Genomic DNA, 12500 nt, shown 5'->3' with positions numbered 1-12500 from the left:
GGAGATTTAAATAAAAACTTCTCTGTGAGGTTCAATGAGAAATATAATGCATCTACTTATTATTTAATGAACGAGTATTAAATATATTTAGTTAATTTTTTTTTTAATTGATAGATAAAAAAAATAAATTAAAAATATAAATGTTTTGGAGATTTAAATAAAACTTCTCTGTGAGGTTCAATGAGAAATATAATGCATCTACTTATTATTTAATGAACGAGTATTAAATATATTTAGTTAATTTTTTTTTAATTGATAGATAAAAAAAATAAATTAAAAATATAAATGTTTTGGAGATTTAAATAAACTTCTCTGTGAGGTTCAATGAGAAATATAATGCATCTACTTATTATTTAATGAACGAGTATTAAATATATTTAGTTAATTTTTTTTTAATTGATAGATAAAAAAAAATAAATTAAAAATATGTTTTGGAGATTCAAATAAAACTTCTCTGTGAGGTTCAATGAGAAATATAATGCATCTACTTATTATTTAATGAATGAGTATTAAATATATTTAGTTAATATTTTTTTTTAATTGATAGATAAAAAAAATAAATTAGAAATATAAATGTTTTGGAGATTCAAATTAAACCTTCTCTGTGAGGTTCATTAAGCGTAAATGCATCTACTTATTTAATGAACGAGTATTGAATTTATTCAGTTAATAAAAAATAAAAAATAAATTAATAGATAAAAAAATTAATTCAAAATATAAATGTTTTGGAGATTCGAATTAAAACTTCTCTGTGAGGTTCATTAAGCGTAAATGCATCTACTTATTTAATGGACGAGTATTGAATTTATTCAGTTAATAAAAAATAAAAAATAAATTAGATAAAAAAATTAATTCAAATATAAATGTTTTGGAGACTCAAATTAAAACTTCTCTGTGAGGTTCATTAAGCGCAAATGCATCTACTTATTTAATGAACGAGTATTGATTTTATTGAATTGAATCAGGTATGGCTACATTTTTTTTTCATTCACGAACACTCATCCACATTGCATCTTGAATCTTTCCTATGGATGATATAAAGAGGATTCTTTTGTTTTTCATTTCAGAGAGATTTGTTCACCAAACTTTCAGCTGGGCTCTACAAGGCACTAGAAGAGTTGGAAGACCCAGGCCTACATGGCTCAGAACTATGAAGTGCAAATGAATGGAGAAGTATTGAATTGAAAGCTCAAAATAGAGAGGACTGGCGAAATCTAACCGAGGACCTTTGCGTCAATAGGCGTAGGAGGAGTTGATGATGATGATGATGATGATGATGATTTGTTCATTTTTGGTACTAGATACACAACAATTCTCGAGAGTACAAAAGAAATATCAAATTTTTCAGTTAATCCCTTTTAATCATATCTACGATATCATTCTTGATTAGTGGACGCAACCCGTCAAAAATGACGGCTAAGTAATTATATCTGTAGATATGCACATCCGCACACACAAATTATGAATCATTTCCACCCCTTTCCTAACTACAACGGCAGCTGTGGTTCCCGAGTGTACCTCTCGGGGTAACCCCCTCTCAACAGAGTATGACAACACCCTCTCCCCCATTCGGAGTATATATATATATATATATATATTTATATATATATACATATATATATATTTATATATATTTATATATATACATATATATATATATATATATAGATATTTATATATATACGTATAAATAAATATATATATATATATATATATACATATTTATATATATATATATATATATTTATACATATATATGATCATACATATACATATATATATATATATATATATACATATACATATAACCAGACAGTTGCTCTTTATCATAGAGGTGAGATTATCCTACCCCTTCTTTCCTTACTTTCACATTAAAGCGTTAAAAGACCATACAATCCAGATGACTATCATTAACTCCTCTCTCAATCAAAACTTTCACCCAAGACGTCTAGTTTACCTCCCCTATGCAAAGGACCTGACCAGCTGTTCCTATTACGTAAGCGAAAGCTTTCAAAAACTATTCTTCCCCTATCTATGGTTCTTCCCTATTCGTCCCCATAATAAGACTTTCAACAGCATGGACACCCTTTCTAACTTTATAATCTGTCATTATCGGATCATAGCCTAGTTAATATCGGCATGTGTTCCCACCCCAGTCGTGATATATTCAGCATAACTATTATTTCCTTTGCAATTCCTTGCTGATGACGAGAAGAGAATCTCTCTTCCAACATCACTCTCACTTTCTTAATTACCTTCATTGCCATCTCTCAGGTTCCTTTTCCAGCCCCAATCGACTTCCTCCAATATCTATACTGACAGCGGTTGAACCTCGTTACATATAATAATAATAATAATAATAATAATAATAATAATAATAATAATAATAATAATAATAATAATAATAATGTTTATTCAACAAAATATTTATAGAGAATATATTTACAATAAAGATTCAACCCAAGCTCGTAAGAAGCAGAGCTAAAATAATATTGTAAATAAGAACAAATAAATATTAATGAAAATATACAGTATATATGCATACACATAAGCACATACACACAAACACACACACATATACATATATATATATATATATATATATACATATATTTATATATATATATATATATACATATATACATATTTATGTATATATATATATATATATATACATATATATATATATATATATGTATACAAAATGATTATTAGCTTAAAAACAAAATCGAAGTTTATATTCATATAATAGAGAGACGTGGTAGACGTGATAATAATAGTTTGTTAGAAGAGATTCGGTAGAACGCTAGAAAATTATATCAAGTTTTACATTCATTCGAAAAATGAATCTCAGTTTTATTCTTACCATCAAACTCCCCACCCAAAATCCCTTCTCTTAATCCTAATCAAGATTTCCAGTTTTATATGAATCCCTCAAGAATGAAAACCTCCTTTCCAGCAGGAGGTTCTGACTACAACCCTCCCATAGGCTCAAAAAAATCGAACCCCCAACCCCGGTTAATGCAACCCCCAGCAACTATCAGTTCTAGATGAACCCCCAAAATGAAAACCTTTCCAGCGGGAGGTTCTGACTACAACCCTCCCAGAGGCTCAAAAAATTCAAACCCCCCACCGCCGTTAATGGAACCCCCAGCAACTATCAGTTCTACATGAACCCCCAGAATGAAAACCTCCTTTCCAGCAAGAGGTTCTGACTACAACCCTCCCAGAGGCTAAAAAAAATCCAACCCCCAACCAAGGTTAATGCAACCCCCAGCAGCTATCAGTCTTAGATGAACCCCCAGAATGAAATCCTCCTTTCTAGTAAGAGGTTCTGACTACAACCCTCTCAGAAGCTCAAAAAACCCAACCCTCAACACCCGTTAATGGAAACCCCAGCAACTATCAGTTCTAGATGAACCCCCAGAATGAAAACCTCCCTTCCAGCAGGAGGTTCTGACTACAACCCTCCCAGCGGCTCAAAAAAATCGAACCCCCAACCCCCGTTAATGCAACCCCCAGTAACTATCAGTTCTAGATGAACCCCCAGAATGAAAACCTCCTTTCCAGCGGGAGGTTCTGACTACAACCCTCCCAGAGGCTCAAAAAAATCGAACCCCCAACCCCGGTTAATGCAACCCCCAGCAACTATCAGTCTTAGATGAACCCCCAGAATGAAAACCTCTTTTCCAGCGGGAGGGTTCTGACTACAACCCTCCCAGAGGATCAAAAAAATCGAACCCCCAACACCCGTTAATGGAACACCCAGCAGCTATCAGTCTTAGATGAACCGCCAGAATGAAAACCTCCTTTCCATCAGGAGGTTCTGACTACAACCCTCACAAAAGCTAAAAAAAATCCAACGCCCCAACCCCGGTTAATGCAACCCCCAGCAGCTATCAGTCTTAGATGAACCCCCAGAATGAAAACCCCCTTTCCAGAGGGAGGTTCTGACTACAACCCTCCAAGAAGATAAAAAAAAACCAACCCCCAACCCTAGTTAATGGAAACCCCAGCAGCCATCAGTCTTAGATGAACCCCCAGAATTAAAACCTCCTTTCCAGCAGGAGGATCTAACTACAACTCCCAGAAGCTCCAAAAAAAATCGAACCCCCAACCCCTGTTAATGCAACCCCCAGCAGCTATCAGTCTTAGATGACCCCCCCCCCCCCCCCCAATGAAAACCTTCTTTCCAGCAGGAGGGTCTGAATACAACTCCCAGAAGCTCCCAAAAAAATCGAACCCCCTACCCCTGTAAATGCAACCCCTAGCAACTATCAGTCTTAGATGAACCCCCCAGAATGAAAACCTCCTTTTCAGGAGGAGGGTCTGACTACTACTCCCAGAAGCTCAAAAAAAAAAAAAAAAAAAAAAATCGAACCCCCAACCCCGGTTAATGGAACCACGAGTGGCTATATAGCTACCTTGTCACCAATTCCCCCTACGCAATCGATCCTATTCCCCCTCCCCCTCAATTCCACCCTACCTCCTTCCTCTCCCCCTCCCCCTATCCCCTCCTTATCCCCATTTCCTGGTGGAGGAGTTTCTCCTCATCCATCGTGGGCCTGCGGTTTCACGGCATATAAATTTCGAAGACATTACGTCGCTCTTTAAACATTGGATGGAACTGGCGAGTCCCTGGTTTTTCAAGAATGGCCAGCTATGCAACGCTAGTCTTCTCTCTCTCTCTCTCTCTCTCTCTCTCTCTCTCTCTCTCTCATTTGTACTATGCATCATAATAAGCTTCTGCAAGCGCACTTCTTTCTTTAATTCAGTGACTCAATTCCACATCAAACGTCAGAATGGTTACGACCACAGCCGCTGTGACGCCAAAAAAATACCAAGCCAGCTTGAGAACGGAGGCATGAGTTTAATTCAAGCAATTTGCTCAAGCAAACAATACCTCGAGTTGACATAAACCCAACTTAATGTAAGAAAAAATTTTATTTTCTCAAGAAGACACAATCAAGCAGCAGGAGACTGTGGCTTATCTGATGCAATTTGCCTTCATTAAAAAAGACTGTCTTATTCTTTCCGGTTGTCAAGAGCGATTTCGGTAACTGGGGTCTGTCTGACTGGGGGGGGGGGGGCGTTTACCGCTGGCGTTCACGTTATGAGGAGAAGGCCTGATCTAATAATAACAATACCGCAGAGGCGGACGGGATGGGCAATCTCATGTCAGCTGTAAACCAGGAGTATGTAAGTAGAAAAAAAAAAAAATATCATCATCATCTCCTCCTAGCCCATTGACACATAGGGCCTCGGTTAGATTCTGCCAGACGTCTCCGTCTTGAGCTTTCAGTTCAATACTTCTCCATCCATCATCTCATACTTCGCGCTTTATAGTCCTTAACCATGTACGCCTGGGTTTTCCAATTCTTCTAGTGCCTTTTAGAGCCCAGCAATAAATCAAGTAAAATAAAGAGCTTAGCCCTGATGCAATAGTTCTGAGTATTAAATGATGGGCAATTAAAATTTAGGGAACCCCGAAGCAGATATAAAATCCCAAATCTTGACAGAAGACGAAAAAATGAATGACGTAAGTCTACACTGTAAAGAGCTAAACGTGAGAAGCGGTTGCTGATTCTTGTGCATTTCCTAAGCCCGGATAAAAGCAGAGGGCCGATTTTACTATCTATGACCCCTACCTCTCATGCGTTACTGAACACTTACAAATACAGTGGCAACGTGTTCGCCTAGCATTTGCATGGCAGCAGATTGATCCTCGACCAGGAATGTGAGTTCAAGCTGTTTACTGGGGATGCCACTGTTTGTCCGGCTGACGTTCTGGAGAGTATTTATGCTAATGAAACTGGAACTGAAACTAAACATCTATATCTTCACCCACAACAGTCTAGTGCAAGAAGCTACGGAGTAGAGCCAGCAAAAAAAAAAGAAAAAAAAAACAGGGAATTTATAGATATTTACAATAATCGAAAGCTGCAGATTACCAGTCCTTCCGGCGACCCAAAATTAGTGCCTTAGACCATTGATTGAAAAAGATAGAATAAGATAAATATGCAATCCTTCCCCCGTGTATATAAGACACCTGCCCAAATCCCAAGCATCCGCTTTCGAGATTAAATCATCTCTCGAGATGCTGAACACTGGAGGCATTTTCACACGAACACGCTACAGTCAAGCTTTGTACTCAATAACAAGTACAGGGGATAGAATGAAAATGCGGGTTCACACGGTTGAACGATTCACCGAACGCCGTTCGACATACAAGTGTTTGAAGTGATGTTCGAACGTTTGAACGGGGTATTTGGTTGTCGAACACGTTCGTTGAACGGTTCGAGGAAAGTATGTTTTCGCCTGACTTTTGTGGGCGGGGCTTCACTGTCCACATACCTTATGCCCTTGTGGCTGACTCCACCTCTTCAAACTGTTTGATAAGCAGGTTCGACAACCGAGTTCGACAAACCGTTCGACGGTGTAAAACCCGCTCAAGTCTCATATACTGATTGAGTCCATTTTACCTTCAGGTATGTTGACGTACAGTTGGGCAGCTATATGCTTCAAAATGCCTTAAGAGGTCTGGGAGTTAGTTGGGCACTAAGAGACTTAAAAGATGGTTTAGGAGCAAAAACTCCGTCGAAAGGAATATAACGGGGAAAAATTCTAAAGGAATCATTTGTCATTGCAGTCATCATTATCATTGTGGTGAGAGTTTTCATACCACTTTGCCTTTTTTCACTTACTAAAATCCATGAAGAGTATATATAGTTTCCTTTTACAGTTTAGATAAATCCTAAGTACTTTGTTCACGAGTGAAATTTTTTTTTTTTTTTTTAGGGGGGGGGGGGCACGTTTAAAGGAACGACTTCAATCCTCCCATCTACTACGCTGGCTACTCGACACGGAGTTTTGGCAACAAGACACTGGAAAAAGCTCCAGTTCGAAACCACTGGTTGCTTTGGCGATGTTTGTTTTATAGATTGTCTGGTGCCGTTGGCCAGACATATGATCTTGCAACTTTACAACCCGTTTGGAGGGGATCGTCTTTGGAAGTTTCAATTGACCTGGTGTGGAGCCCCGATCAGCAATTCGTTCCTGTTTTTGGACATTCTGATAATTTTTCATTTTATTTCATATATTTTAGATTAGAGGATTCTCATGATATATCTAGGGTATTTAACACCACAGGCTCTTGCTCCGCAGAAAGACGTCTGTCAGGGAAGATGGTTTAAGGTTTAAAAGCCACTCATGAACGGCAGAGCCAAGAGACAGTAATAATGCCCTGGCAGGACAATGTCCTAGAGACTGGCCTTATTCACATATGATCAGCGGCCAAGTCCCATCTTCATCCAAGCAAGGACCAAGGAGAGCCAGGCAATAGATGCTAATAACTCAGCAAGTACACCTATAAGCACCCTTCACAAGGATGGTGAAGTTGCAGACATTACAAAACTATCAAACATGAGCAGGTCTCGAACCCAGTCTAGTATATAACCAGGCTTGGGCGTTTCCAATAGGCTACCACGCCCCTTGGATGTATAATAGAAGCCTGATTGGGACCACAGGACACACACACACACACATACATATATATATATATATATATAGGGGACCTCAGGCCACACACACACATATATACATATACATATATATATATATATATATATGTATGTATATATGTGTATATATGTATATATATACATATATATATATATATATATATAAGTATACTATTAGATGTTACTCGCAAACCCTTTGAACTATTTTTCATTTCTTTCCTTCTAACCAAATGTTTCTGGAAATTGCTGTTTACTTTGTGGTTCCTCCATTGTCAAATGAAACCGCCTTGGAATTCTCCCGCCTCCTTAAGGAAATTTAGTAAATACATAATTTACAGGAAACGATCATTACCGTTGCTGAATTAGGCGTGTGTTTATGACAGGATTTCCTCGAAATATTGTTACGATTTTTATTCTGGTTGAAATTACTGTTACGGCTGACTTACGTGATTGGCTAACAAACAAATAACAATGGGAAATTTAAGAACAAACAGGGATATTCATAATAGGTTTCATAACGGATTTTGGTACATGATAATAAGAAATATATATAATATATATATATATATATATATAAATATATAGATATATATATATATATATATAAATATATAGATATATATATATATATATATAAAATATATATATATATATATATATATAGATATTTATATATATATATATATATATATACATATATATATATGTAATGATTTTTACGTCAAACCATTTTGTGTATATATATATACAGTATATATATAAATATATATACTTATATATATAATATATATATACATATATATATATATATATATATACACACACAAAATGGTTAGGCATAAAAATCATTATATATATATATATATATATAATATATATATATATATATATATACATACACAAAATGGTTAGACAAAAAATATCACACAGGATCGAATAATAATATTATTTATTATAATCATATTTGGCGATCATGAGACCAAAAAAAATACAGAGAAACAAAAAGAATGAAAAATAAAAACACAAAAATAAAATTAATCGCTTATCAAACTTGCTGATAAACAGAGCGAAAACAACGAAAACAAAAAAATAAATAAACAAATTAAAAAAAATTGTCACGCACGATCAAAACATCACGACCAAAGACTATAAAAAAATAAAACACTAAATTAAAGAAAAAACAAGGAGGAAAATAAGAGAAAAAAGACGAAAGAAGGAAAGCCGAATAAAAAGAAAATAAAAATAAAAGAAGAGTAGTAAGCGGAGGGTATTCAACCCGCCATCAACCTGTTTCCGGTATTTTAACACTGAGAAGGAATTATCTTTTGCATATGACAAGATATTATTGCCGCTCTTTCAAGTTCTCTTATTACCAAACCGCGGGAAGGGGGGGAGGGAAGGAGGAAGGGAGGAGGAAGGGGGAAGGGAAGGGGAGAGGAAGGGGAAGGGAAGGGGAGAGGAAGGGGGAGGGGGGAGAGGAAGATGAAGGATGAAGGGGAGGAGAGGGAGGGGAAGGGGAAAAGAAGGGGGAGGTGAAGGGGGAGGGGGGAGAGGATGAGGGAGGGGAGGGGAGGGGAAGATGAAGGAGAAGGGAGGATATGGGAGAGGAAGGGGGATGGGGAGGGGGAGGGGAAGATGAAGGAGGAAGGAAGGGGGAGGGGAGGGGGAGAAGAGGGGAGGGGAGAAGAGGGGAGTGGAGGGGGAAGGACGGGGGAGGGAAGGGGAGGGGGAGGGGGATGAAAGAAGGAGAAAGAGGAGGGGGGAGAGAAAGGGGGAGGGGGAAGGAGGCCGTTCGGGAACCGACCGATTGTTCGGTTTAATTGTGATCGGGAGGGGGGTGGGATTCGCTTCTGTGGTTGTTATTTGTTGTTCTATCTGTAGGAGTTATTACCTCCGGTAAAGAGGTAATATTATTTACTAGGATTGCGGTAAATGGGGACATGTAAATTCGGTGCAGAAATGCTGCCGTAAAAGGAGCATTAAATGAAACATAAAATTGTCTATTTTCTTAAAGTATGCTGTATTACATAATAATAATATTATTAGTAGTAGTAGTAGTAGTAGTAGTAGTAGTAGTAGTAGTAGTAGAGAAAGCACGAGTGTTAGATTTAACTGCAATCTAGTTGTTAGTTATTGTCTCCTATTCAGCATGATTACATAAAAACGGGAAAACGCAATTCAGTGCGAAATATACTGACGTAAAATGAGTATTTACTTGAACAAATAGAATTGGTTTCTCGTTATCCTGGGCGGTTGCTACAGATATCTTACTGGAATGTGTAAAATAATTGTGTACAACGATGGCTCACTTAAATATCTTATTATTATTACTATTATTATTTCAACTACACATATTTTTCCGATGGGAAAGTTGTAAACCTTTACAATTCTAAGTTAAAGTGAAAGATCCCCTCTTGCTAGTAAGGCCATTGTCATAACCACTAAAAATTTTTAAAAATAACGATGATGCATTATATTTAAAATCATGATTTTGTGCCATATAACCCAGTCCAGATACCTGGAGGGGGTCACTCGTCGCCCGATGTGAAGCTTGGAGGGAGAACCCTGCTGTTGTAATATCAAATAAATGTTAAAAGAGTTTGGCCGGCAAGAAGAAAAACGAAGCGAAAATGGAGGAAAGTAGAGGCCTAAAACGGGTTGCAAAAGACTCCTTTATAATGTCCCAAGTTAGCGGTGATACCTCAGTGCCACCCATTAGACCATCACAACAAATATCATTGTAAGCATTATCCCTTGAACCCAGGTTATAATCATCATCATTATCGTCGATCGCAATGATCACTATTCACCACTATCATACTTGAATTACATTCAACATCAAAACCCAATCGAATCCATAGAAGCCATAGAGAATTGAAAACAGATTACATGCGACAGGAGTGTTGAAGTTACTTAAGGTTTGGGAGTTGGTATTAATTTATCCTCTTTCAATGCGCCAAGGTATGTCCTCCTTTACGACTTCCTGGATGTCTCCTGGAAGACTTCCTGGAAACGTCTCCAGGAAGACTTCCAGGATATATCTCCAGGAAGACTTCCTGTATATCTCTCCTTGACAACTTCCTGGATTTCTCTCCTGGAAGACTTCCTGTATATGTCTCCTGGAAGACTTCCTGTATGTCTCCCGGAAGACTTCCTGGATCTCTCCTTGACGAACTTCCTGGAGACGTCTCCTGGAAGACTTCCTGGATCTCTCTCCTTGACAACTTCCTGGTGATGTCTCCTGGAAGACTTCTTGGATCTCTCTCCCTGACAACTTCCTGGAAGATATCTTGGATGTCTCTCCTAGAAGACTCCCTGAATCTCTCTCCTTGACGACTTCCTGGAGATGTCTCCTGAAAGACTTTTTGGATCTCTCTCCTTGACAACTTCCTGGAGATGTCTCCTGGAAGACTTTTTGGATGTCTCTCCTAGAAAACTTCCTGAATGTCTCTCTTGACGACTTCGTGGAGATGTCTCCTGAAAGACTTCTTGGATATCTCTCCTTGACGACTTCCAGGAGATGTCTCCTGAAAAGACTTTCTGGATATGTCTCCCGGACGAATTCCTGGATATGTCCCCAGGAAGACTTTCTGGATCTCACTTCTTGAATACTTCCTAGAAGACTTCCTGTATATGTCTCCTGGAAAGACTTCCTGGATATGTCCCCAGAAAGACTTCCTGTATATCTCTCCTTGACAACTTCCTGGATTTCTCTCCTGGAAGACTTCCTGTATATGTCTCCTGGAAGACTTCCTGTATGTCTCCCGGAAGACTTCCTGGATCTCTCCTTGACGACTTCCTAGAGATGTCTCCTGGAAGACTTCCTGGATCTCTCTCCTTGACAACTTCCTGGAGATGTCTCCTGGAAGACTTCTTGGATCTCTCTCCCTGACAACTTCCTGGAAGATATCTTGGATGTCCTCTCCTAGAAGACTCCCTGAATCTCTCTCCTTGACGACTTCCTGGAGATGTCTCCTGAAAGACTTTTTGGATCTCTCTCCTTGACAACTTCCTGGAGATGTCTCCTGGAAGACTTTTTGGATGTCTCTCCTAGAAAACTTCCTGAATGTCTCTCCTTGACGACTTCGTGGAGATGTCTCCTGAAAGACTTCTTGGATATCTCTCCTTGACGACTTCCAGGAGATGTCTCCTGAAAGACTTTCTGGATATGTCTCCCGGACGAATTCCTGGATATGTCCCCAGGAAGACTTTCTGGATCTCACATCTTGAATACTTCCTAGAAGACTTCCTGTATATGTCTCCTGGAAGACTTCCTGGATATGTCCCCAGAAAGACTTCCTAGAATCTCTCTCTTTGACGACCTCCTGGAAGACTTCCTGTATGTCTCCTGGAAGACTTTCTGGATATGTCCCCAGAAAGACTTCCTTAATCTCTCTCCTTGACGACCTCCTGGAAGACTTCCTGTATATGTCTCCTGAAAGACTTCCTGGATCTCCCTCCTTGATGATTTCTTGGATCTCTCTCCTTGATGATTTCTTGGATCTCTCTCCTTGATGATTTCTTGGATCTCTCTCCTTGATGATTTCTTGAATCCCTCTCCTTGACGACTTCCTGTATATGTCTCCTGGAGACTTCTTGGATGTCTCTCCTAGAAGACTTCCATGATGTCTCTCCTAGAAGAATTCCTGAATGTCTCTCCTTGACGACTTCATGGAGATGTCTCCTTAAAGACTTCTTGGCTCTCTCTCCTTGACGACTTCCCTGTGTATGTCTCCTGGAAGACTTCCTGGATGTCTCTCCTAGAAGACTTCCTGATTGTCTCTCCTTGACGACTCCATGGAGATGTCCTCCTTTAAAGACTTCTTGGCTCTCTCTCCTTGATGACTTCCTGTATATCTCTCCTGGAAGACTTCTTGGATATCTCTCCTAGAAGACTTCTTGAATCTCTCTCCTTGACGACTTCATGGAGATGTCTCCTTAAAAACTTCTTGGCTCTCTCTCCTTGACGATTTCCTGGAG

Source organism: Palaemon carinicauda, chromosome 27 (genome assembly GCF_036898095.1).
Source record: "Palaemon carinicauda isolate YSFRI2023 chromosome 27, ASM3689809v2, whole genome shotgun sequence".
Classification (NCBI taxonomy): Eukaryota; Metazoa; Arthropoda; class Malacostraca; order Decapoda; family Palaemonidae; genus Palaemon; species Palaemon carinicauda.
The sequence above is the reverse complement of the archived record's forward strand: the minus strand, read 5'-3'. Positions refer to the sequence as shown.